The 10150-nt window shown below is 42.9% G+C and overlaps 1 long non-coding RNA gene across 1 annotated transcript; it reads right to left on the reverse strand.

Annotated features, from left to right (window-relative positions):
- Positions 1-236: 236 nt before the first annotated feature.
- On the reverse strand, positions 237-9926 carry LOC310911050. Its single transcript, XR_014590438.1, has 3 exons — positions 9896-9926; positions 1791-1955; positions 237-888 (listed from the first exon to the last, which is right to left on the reverse strand). It is a non-coding gene; the product is annotated as an uncharacterized lncRNA (long non-coding RNA).
- Between the last annotated feature and the right edge of the window lie 224 nt (positions 9927-10150).

Below are 10150 nucleotides of genomic sequence, written 5' to 3' on the forward strand. Positions count from 1 at the left end.
TCAACAACACACTGTCTGCACTGATGTCAGTTAAAGGCATGAAACCATCATACACTTTGCAATGAAAAATTAGTCAAGTCACTATCTTATTGGCTGACCTATAGCTTTACAGATGATTTTCAGAAATCAATCTTTATCATAAGCAGTGGTATCAGACCTAATAGGAGGGAACATGTCACAGGATTTTGTCCTGTTGTACAACATCCATCCTTCCATCCCCAAGGTGAACTAGTTCACTTTTCCTTTTTTTTTTTTTTTTTTTTTTTTTTTTCTTTTGTCAGTCACACATGAGAGATTACACTGCAGAGGATCCAGATCTCTCCAAGTTTTCTTCCTGCATTTTTCCCAGAGAGCCCACCTATTGCTTACTGGACACCACTTTTAGAATAGTGTGGTATGCTAGGGCTAGCTCCTGCAGTCATTACACAAGGAAAATCCTCAGAGGCCTCACCTATGTGAGGTATTTTGAGTGTACTCACACAAGTGTGTAGTTGACATAACACCTTCTAAAGACAGGACTTCAATTACAAAAAAGTGCAAAATGCTGGGATTGTCTTCCTCTTGTTCCATTCTAGTTTTTCCTTAATTTGTAAAACTATTTTAATCTACATATAGAATCTTGGCATTTTTGCATAAACACTTGTGTGTTGAAAAGAAACTATATTGTTACAACAAAAGAAAAGAACAGAGGTAATCAGAGGGAGGTTGAGTGCCACTCCTTGTTGGGATCATAATGCAATTGTTTGATAGAACATGGCCATATCACACTATTTTCTCCTTTTGGCTGTCAAGGCAGTTCTCATCTGTTCACTTTTTGCAGAATAAATGACACACTGCTGATCCTCACTCTTTTGTCTTCCAGAGGACAGGTGGATATGGCACAAGCATCTGGGAAGAGAAAAGGTAGAAAAGAGATCTACTACAAGTCAAAGACGAAATAAGAGCTGAAGCAAAGGATGGAAGGTAACAGTAACAGGTAACAGAGTCACCAAGTGTTGAGAACAGAGGTGGACTGGGCAGCTGGACAGTGCATGTAGAGGCTGGGGGAAAGAAGATGAGCATTGGGCAACCTGCTCATCAATTTCCTACTGGATATTTATGTAAGCTGCACTGCAGTTACCAAGGGGATGCTGCCAATTACAAATGGGTCAGAAATAGGGAAGGAAGTATGTGGGTGCTACGAAAGATTTGCTGGTCTTTGTCAGAGTCTACCCATCTTTTATTATAACATCTCCTGCCTACTGCACTGCAGTTGTGCTGCTCCTGAGACCTCTTGTCTGGGCAACCTTCTTGTTGCAGGTCAGGACAGAACCTGCCCCGCTGTTCTCTCAGGGGGACTGATAAACCCCTTGACAGAGAAGCATAGACACAGCAAGGCAATCCTCTAGATTTTTGTATTAAAAAAGTCATACTGGTTATTCAAAAGTGTTGCTGTTTTTTATGCTACCCTGCTTGGAGAAAAAAGGCAGTCCTCTGAGAGGCTTACAGTCTACATTTAGAAGAAGATGAGTCACAGGCAGGGAAAGGGACTCACTGGAAGGGAAAGAATTATACAAAGGTCAAATGAGGGGGTTTGCATCTCTTGCTTATGGGCATCACACATTCCTGAGCAACAGGCATATTCCCCTTTCCAGGGTTAATCCCAGCATTCCCATGAGCTTTGCAGGTCTGTTCCCATTTGCCGTAAACTGCAGCAAATCTCAAAGGAGCACCCAGTCGGCTGAGCTGATGGAACAGACAGGCATTTTGAGTGTACTCACACATCAACATGCATACACATAAGAGGATACCTTGCCGAGGCTCCAGAGATCCATATTTCCACAGCCTCTTTTATCAGTTCAGGCGTGTAGTCAGTTCCGGATGACTGCAGATGCAATCTGGGTCAGGGCAGTGATGCAAGCCTCAGTCAACCCACAGCTTGGCTACATTGCTCCATCATATGGATCGTGGCCAAGCTGTACAGCAGATCACAACACAGACAAGAGAGAAGTCTTTAGGAAAGCTAAAGGAGTAGGGAGATGCATGACTAAAAAATGCAACAATAAGGGACAAAAAATAAGGATGTAGAACTACACAGATGACAACATCAAAAGGAGACAAAGAAAACAAAAATATAGCATAGGAGCAATAAAACACAATGAAGAGGGGATAAAAGAGCACCCAATAAGAAGAAACACTCAATTTTTACTATGAAGCTTTTCTGTGGCATTGCTGCCACAAATACCTCATAAGCAATACACATCTCGGTGAGACCACACTCCCACATCTCCCTCCTGCCCTGCTCTCTCAGTACCTGAGAAAAACACTTCTTACTACCAGCCCACAGGTGAGAACCCAAGACAGTCCCTCACTGTGCCCACAGTGGACCTGTGGCTCGGGGGTCTCAGCACTCGGGAAACCTCAGCACTAGGATCCACTTTTCATTCCATCCTGCCCAGTGCTGCCAGAAATGCCGTCTGCTCTGCAGCAACCCTGAGACAGGGAAGGGGGACACTGCTGGTTATCTGCGATGTGTCACGTTTCTTCCTGCCTCTGAGCAGTGTAGTCATTTGTTTCATTAAATGGCATTCTTGTACCCAGCACTAATTTTATCCCTTTACAAATATGTTTTTCACTCTAGCAACTCAAGAGCAGCTCTCCCCCCTGTACAGTCATTCTGCTCTCATGCCTCTCTTACCATTACTCACACTTATTGCAGTGAGGCCAGATTCAATAAAGGGCCTGGCTGCTGCGGTGCTGAGCACTGCAGTGTGTCTTTGCCTAAATCCACAGCCCCAAATTAAGACACGCTGCCCCAATGCACACTGAAAGCAAAGATTAGAATACCTAAGAATGTAGTCTTCATTGTCCATTCTGTTAAGATCTCTACAAGAACCATTCAGACATGCCAACAAATCTCTCAACACACCTCATCAACTGCTGAGTTCATCGTAATGACGGGGTGAGGCAAGATACGTTGGACACCTGTGGAACTCCAGATCCTCAGCCTTTCCTTAGGAACCTACTCCATCTCCTTGCAGGGGTCATGGTACCTCTCCAAGTCTGTACACTGTGTAGCACTCACCCAGGAATTCAGGTTTCCCTCCCCTGCTCGAAAGGGCAGAAAAATGCTTTAACAACATGGCACAGGTGTGTGGGATGAAGCTGTTGCACAGCACACAAAATCACAGAATCATCATATCGTAGAATGACCTGAGTTGGAAGAGATCTTAAAGATCATCTACTTTCAACTCTCTTGCCATGGGCAAGGATGCCTTTCACAAGGCCAGGGCTCTAAGAACCCTACTGAAGATGGTCTTGGACATTCACAGGGATGGACCATCAACAACTTCTCTGGGCAACCTATTCCAGTGACTCATCACCCTCAGTAAAGAATTTATTTTCAGTAACTGTTTTTCTTTCAGCTGTAATGATGAGAGGGAAAGCCAGTGGGACTGGAGGGGCTGGGGCAGACATTCTCAGCCCCATCCTGTGCATACATCTCCAGCATATGTCGAAGTGGTGTATTTGGGCAACTCTAGAAGCAGGTATTTATGTAACCCTCCTCCCTCCTGGCATGCTACACATGAAGCAGGTGCTGGGGGATCCATGGTTCAGACTTGGGCTTTGCCAGCTGGCTCTCGCTGTCAGCTCCTTCAGTACAGGACTCCTGTGGGCCTAACATAAGGCACCTTGAGCTGATTGGCCCTGCTCTGCAGAGCTTGCAGGGAGCAAGGGAGCCAGAGAACAGCAGGTTGAGAGAAAGGGACAGAATTGGTAACATTAAGTGCCATAATAAATAACCAACTAAGCACAAATTTTGATTGATGTGTCGCTCATCTGCAATTGCACACTTTTGGGTGTAGTTCCTATGAGAAGACCAGAAACTTGCAAACACAAGGCAAGTTGCAAAACACAAATCTTAGCATTGAAACTGACTCAGTCAGGCATTTTAAGTTGCCACACTGTGTAACAGCTATACACTGCTTGCTTCTCAAATAAACCTTGGGCATCAGCAACGTGGCCTGCTTCAGGGAATAAAGTCCCAAATTTCTCAACAACGAAACACTCTAGACAAATGTAGCAATGGAAGATAAACAGAAACTAATGCCAAACAGTAGCTGGCATATTAACTAATCGAGTCTATAGATTACAAATTTAATGTGCCATGCAGATGTACGCTGCTCTTTATGAGAAGGTCTGTTCAGTTTCCCTTACAAACAGGAAACAATACAAATAGTACCACAAACTTCTAGCACTTGATACATGAGATTTTTCACTTTTACCTACTATGGATTGTCAAGTATGTCTCCTGTTAAAATTCCCCTTTTTGTTGCCATTCCCTGTTTAGAGTTCTCAGAAGTGATTGCAATGGGGAGATCCAGATCCTCTTATTAAGCAAACCAAGGAAAGGCTTAGTAGGACATGCATATAAAGTGGGGGTTGGGTTTTTTAATCACCAGCAACATTGGAAATCAAGTACTATTAAAAGAAAAAAAAAAATTCTAACAGTTGTGCATGCTGCAAATCCAAGCGCAGCATGTGTTTACTGGAGACATATATAAGGCCGTGGCAGCAGATTACCCTTTTTCAATCCTACCACTCACTGAAATATATTGATTTTGAGCTGAAAATATCACCTGTAGAAATGAAATGCTGTGTGCTCACTGTTTAATCCTTGATGCCTCTTCTACCCAGTTTTGTAACTGTAGATAAGTGATACAGATACTTGTCCACATAAAATGAACAAAGTTCAGGAATGCATGGCACTCACACCACTGCCAACACTCAGTGTCATATTGCATGATACAGTCACTTTCAGACCACATGATGGAATACATTTGGTAATAAATCTCTGTCTTCTCATCCTTTTTAAAAATCTGTAGTCCTCAAGTGTCTCCTTAAAGATCCACATGCCAGACAGTTCCAGTGCCCCTGCCAAAACCTAATACTTGTAGAAGACTTTGTCTTGGCTACTCCCAGTGTTTCACAAACATGAATTCCACTTTGAATGCCTGTTAAACACAATGTATCATTCCTACAAGAAATGTGAGGGCAGAAAGTTCAACTAGCACCCTACCAGGGACAGGAGTTGCAAGCAAGAAAAGTATCTCGGATTGCAATCTATCTTTAAATCCCAATTATGCATCTGTGTATTTTTCATCAGATTTTCCATATTTCTTTACAATGTTTGGCTTCCAGGCTTCCTAAAAGCTTTTACCATTGCAGTTTTAACCATTGAAATTGGCATTTCAAACCCACCATTGTTTAAAAACAACGTAAGACCAAAGACACCATAATAATGTTTCCACCCAGAAGGTCATCTATTCAAGGTGTGTAAAATGCTATCCCCCTCTGGAGACTTCAGTGGAAATCTGAAGATTTACACCAGCAATGGCCTGGCTCCAAAGTATTCCTACAAACAATAATTAAAACCAAACAATGAGCAATTTAAAAAACCAACCCAAAACAAGCTGCCACAGGCTGCAGGGAACCCTACCTGAGTCTACTGCTACGAAATCAAGCCTTGCCATACTCTGATTTGTTCTGTGTGTTGGTTCCCAGTATTTCTATATATTGATTCTCTGTTACTTCTACTCATCAGCCAGCATCTGCAGCAAAGCAGGTATACATTTATATATACATGTGTGTGAGCATACACGTGTACACATTCCCCCCAACAAAGTTACAAAAAAACAGCCAAAGAATGGATCTGGCCTCTCTTAGTGACAGCAGTAATACCTTATTTTTGTTTAATACTAAAATATGAGCTGTTTTGCTTTTGTTATTGAGTCTCACAAATGTCATTATCAGCCGTACCACATGAATGCTGCTCACTTCCATGACTTTGCTCCCCCAGTCAGTGTTATTTCAAGAGGCATATACAGTACAAGGGGACTAGAAACAAGTGACACCAGTGGAAGTGCCTTTTTTAATGGCAAAATGCCTTGCAGGATGACACGGGCAAATCAGGTCAGAAAATTTTTCTTTGCTGAAGGCCTAACACAGTGTTCCTACCATTTCAATGGGAAGTCCATGACTTCCTTCCAATTCAAAAAGGTTAAGAAAAGAACAAGAGAAAGAACCTGCTATGAATAGGAATTATTTTCTTTAAAGAATCAGACTCATGATGGAAGAGGAAAATAACTTTCAGGAATCGAGGTTAAGTAACAACCAAGCATGTTTCATTCCACATTCATACCATCACCCTATGGTCACACCTCTGCCCTGTAAGCTTCGAGATAAGTGACTGTAGCTCAAATCCCACTTTACAGAGAAAAAGGTACAATAAACCATTTAGACTTTTAGACTTTTTCCTAGTCTTTCATACCGTCTCATACCAAATGAGTCTTCCATTTTCATGACTTGTTCACCTCTAGGCATATGAACAGTTTAATTCTTATAATCCATTCACTTCTTTGCTTCAGCAACTACTGAAAGTGACAGCAGTAGCACTTAATGCATAAATTGATGATTGGGTGGATTCTGTCACTTAGTTTTCTATTGACCACTGAACAGGAAGTTACCCCCTTAAAACATATTATTTCTCTTTGGATAACCTGCTACAGCTGTGGACTGAAAAATAAAATTAAAATGGATGACTGAGCAATGATTGTTTAACTCCCAATGATTGCCTTGTGGAGATTTCCCAAAAGCCAAAATGCCAAGTAACAGTCTAAACTTTCTGCCTAGAGGACAAGCAGCCTTGCTGAACAGCACTTTTCTTTAATCTTTAGGTTCTTCTGTTAATTCTTCAGTACTGCACTAAGTGCTGTATGTAAAAACTATACAATCCAAGAGGCAGGAAAAAAACCCCAAAGACACAAGGTCTCAAGTAACATCCCAAGGTAAATGATTATACATAAATTTTAGAATGCAACATTGTCTTGGCCTAGATGTCTAAAAACTTACCTAAAAATTGTTCCATTTAGACTCCAACAAGTAGCCCATCCAGGCACAAGAAGTCATGTAGCACTGCATGCATTCAGCCATAGTGTCCAAACTAAACACACGGTTCAGAGCAAACAGAACTAAACTACTCTGCTGCTATTAAGAGGCATAAAAGGAAATTATTATGCCAAAAAACAGTAGCAATTTCAAAAGAGACCCACTGTAAATTAACATATCCATCTCTGAATCCATTGATACACAAGAATGCAGTATTATGGGATGGGATATCAAGGATTCCCAAGTCAAATTTCCCAGGAAGAATCCGACACTAATGTTCTTTCCTGGATATATCAAACTTCCTTCTAAAAGAAATTTAAACTTGTTTCTCATTTGAAACCACTCCAGAATATCGTTAGTCTGATAGTTAGAGCTCTTCCTGCAATTTCCAGCAAAGTCTATCCATTATTCTTTTTACACATATTTGTTTTGCTTTGTTCTAATCTTGAGCTCATATAATTATTTTTCTTCCTTACATAACAGTGTAATTGTCACTTCTGTGTCTTTCTGGTAAGCCTCTCTGTTCCTCTTAACATCCATGTGGTTCTTTTCTGCATCTGTTCCATCCATCTGTTTGAACCCATTTATCTGAATGTGGGTGATAGTTGGGCTCCAGATAAGGTCTTACTAATGCCATATACTTTGATAGTAATATTTTCTATACACACAGGAAGTCTTAATGCTTTCTAGGACACTACCTTTTTTTTTTAAATTTTATTCTCAGCTATGTCACATGTTATCATTCTGCTGCTGACTATTAAACCAACTACCAGCCTGTCACTGAAGTGATGAACCCTTGTAGAATAAATCGTGATCAGTTTCTATTTGCATCACTAAATCTCATCTAATTCTATTAATCTCAGTTTTGATTCATCCCATGTCAGCACATGGATACTCCAATCCTCCTACCAATACAGTCCGTCGGTTTTGTGTCGTAGGATTTTATCATTATTGTACTTTGTCACTAGTGTCACTAAGGAAAGAATTCCAATAGTTCTGAAAAACTCCAGTTTGCAGCCATCAGTATAGTGTCTTTCACCTATTATCTGTCAGTTCGTTCCAAAGTCACCTTACAATGCATTTAATCCAAATTTTCCCTGTTTTACATGATTTCCTCAATCGTACAGTATCAAAGTTTCCTCACAATGAAACATAAGGTAATAAGGTAGTCTGGCAGTCTTTTTTAATTAAAAATGCTGCATTTCATCCCGCCTTTAATTTCTCTGTGATCTTATTTTGCCCTTCAAAAACTGTCCTACAGCTAAGTGTACAATGGCTGCCAGATTAGATCATCTCTATTACTAATCTTTCCTTTGTCTTTCCTTTGGGTACCCTCAAGTATTTGATGTCCTTTACATGTAGCTCCCACTGCTCATACAGTACAGTATTTGCAGGTAGATTATACATTTTTAGAAAGGGGGTATATTGTATTTGGTGTGCTAAAGCACAACTGCAGTGCTAATGCATTGCCACTGAATTAAGGAAACAGAATCCAGGAAAACCTGCTATTGCAAACCTGGAAAAGCAATGGTTAGAATGGGAACAGAGTAGGCCATACACTAACAAATTTAAACCACATTACAATAGATTAATCTTATTTCCCTTGCCTTGACCTTTTCTGCTTTATTTTGTACCTCAAGCCACCTTCACCAGCTTCACTCTGCAAGTCCCAACCACCAGAGGTTGTAACACTGGCACTGAAGGCACTTATCCCTTTTCTCTGGCTACTCAATGATTTCTTTATAAGCAAACCAACTTTTTTCCTCCACTAAAACAATACCCTCCCTTGAAAAAAAACATATATTTCACTTCTTTATTTTCTTTCTTTGGAGAACCATCTATGTATGCTTTAAGAAATGTATTTCAGGTGATATCACTGGCAAAATCTGATGTACTTTCTGACACAAAGGTGTTTGTAGAGTTCCTCACGTCTCGCAGAAACTGAGCAATAGAAAACAAGCCTACTGTAGCATATTTATTTTTCCATGTTGTTGCTTGAGCTCAACAGTGTAATTTTCTTTGCACTTTATTCATTAGTTAACAAATAAATTAGTGTTCTTCCGAATCTCAAGAGGATTACTATCAGCAAGAAAAAAAACCTAACAAGAATCTTTCTATTCCCAAGAGAAGTTTAAGCCTGCTCAGCCCCAAGTTCAGCAGACTGCAGGTGCAGGACACCACTGTCTTTCAAGATCTACTTCCACAACGTAAGGAGGAAAACGAAAATATACAAACAAAATTTACTAAATTTACTTCCACCTGATTTATTATTTGTCATTCCTTTGATACATAGAGTAAGTTATTGCTAGTTAATTAACAAGTTACTTTAAAACATCAGAAAGTTTAACAACAACTGACTTCGCACTACCGGCATAATCAAATTAACACGTTGTGTAAATTGCTTCCTTTTTCTTCCCTCTCCCTTTGCCCGGAGAGAAAATACCCCTCTGTCAGGTAAACTACCAAGTTCTGTTTGTTTCCTGGCTTTGTCCCATAACTTAAACGCACTTCAGCACCTTCACACACCGTCATTCTTCCACTTCACATTTTAAAAACTGAAAGGAAAAAACCCAACTTGCAGATAAAAGCATTCGATCCCCCCTTGCCACGGGCCAGCCTTTGCTATCCGCAGCGGCCGAGCGGCGGAGGCGGCGGGAAGGCCCCGCTCTGCCCTCGGGGTGTGTGCGGAGCTCAGCGCCAGGGGAAGCGAAGGGAAGGTCCGCACAGGCGGGGAGCCCGGGAGCCGGGGCCTCTTCGGGCCCGAGCAGCCACAGGGGCGGCAGGAGCCCAGAGCCGCCCGTGGGGTTCAGCCAAAGCAAATCCCTCTCGGGAGGACGCGGCTCCGGGCGAGCCCTGCCGGAGCGGGCAGCGAGAGGCACCGGGAGGCCCCGGCCCCGCCGATACCGGGGCTGGCCAGGGCCGGCCGGGCAGGCAGCACCCCCGCCTCCGGGGCAAAGCCGCCACTGACCTGCCGGGCCGCGCCCCGAGGCCGCTCTCAGGGCGCGGGGGTAATGCCGGCGCTCGCCGGGACACGCGGGCGGGCACGGGCCGGCTGAGCACGGACGGAGCGGGCCGGAGCTCCGGCCCGACGGGACGGCCGCGGCCCCCCCGGCACCAGAGCGGGCGAGCGCCGTCACGGGCGCTGCCGGCCAATCCCGGCCGCTGGTGGCGGTTCCCGTCATGCCGCGGCGCCTACAACTCCCGCCGGCCCCCGCGGCCCCGC

This window comes from Zosterops lateralis, assembly GCF_965231275.1.
Source record: "Zosterops lateralis genome assembly, chromosome: 6".
Lineage (NCBI taxonomy): Eukaryota > Metazoa > Chordata > Aves > Passeriformes > Zosteropidae > Zosterops > Zosterops lateralis.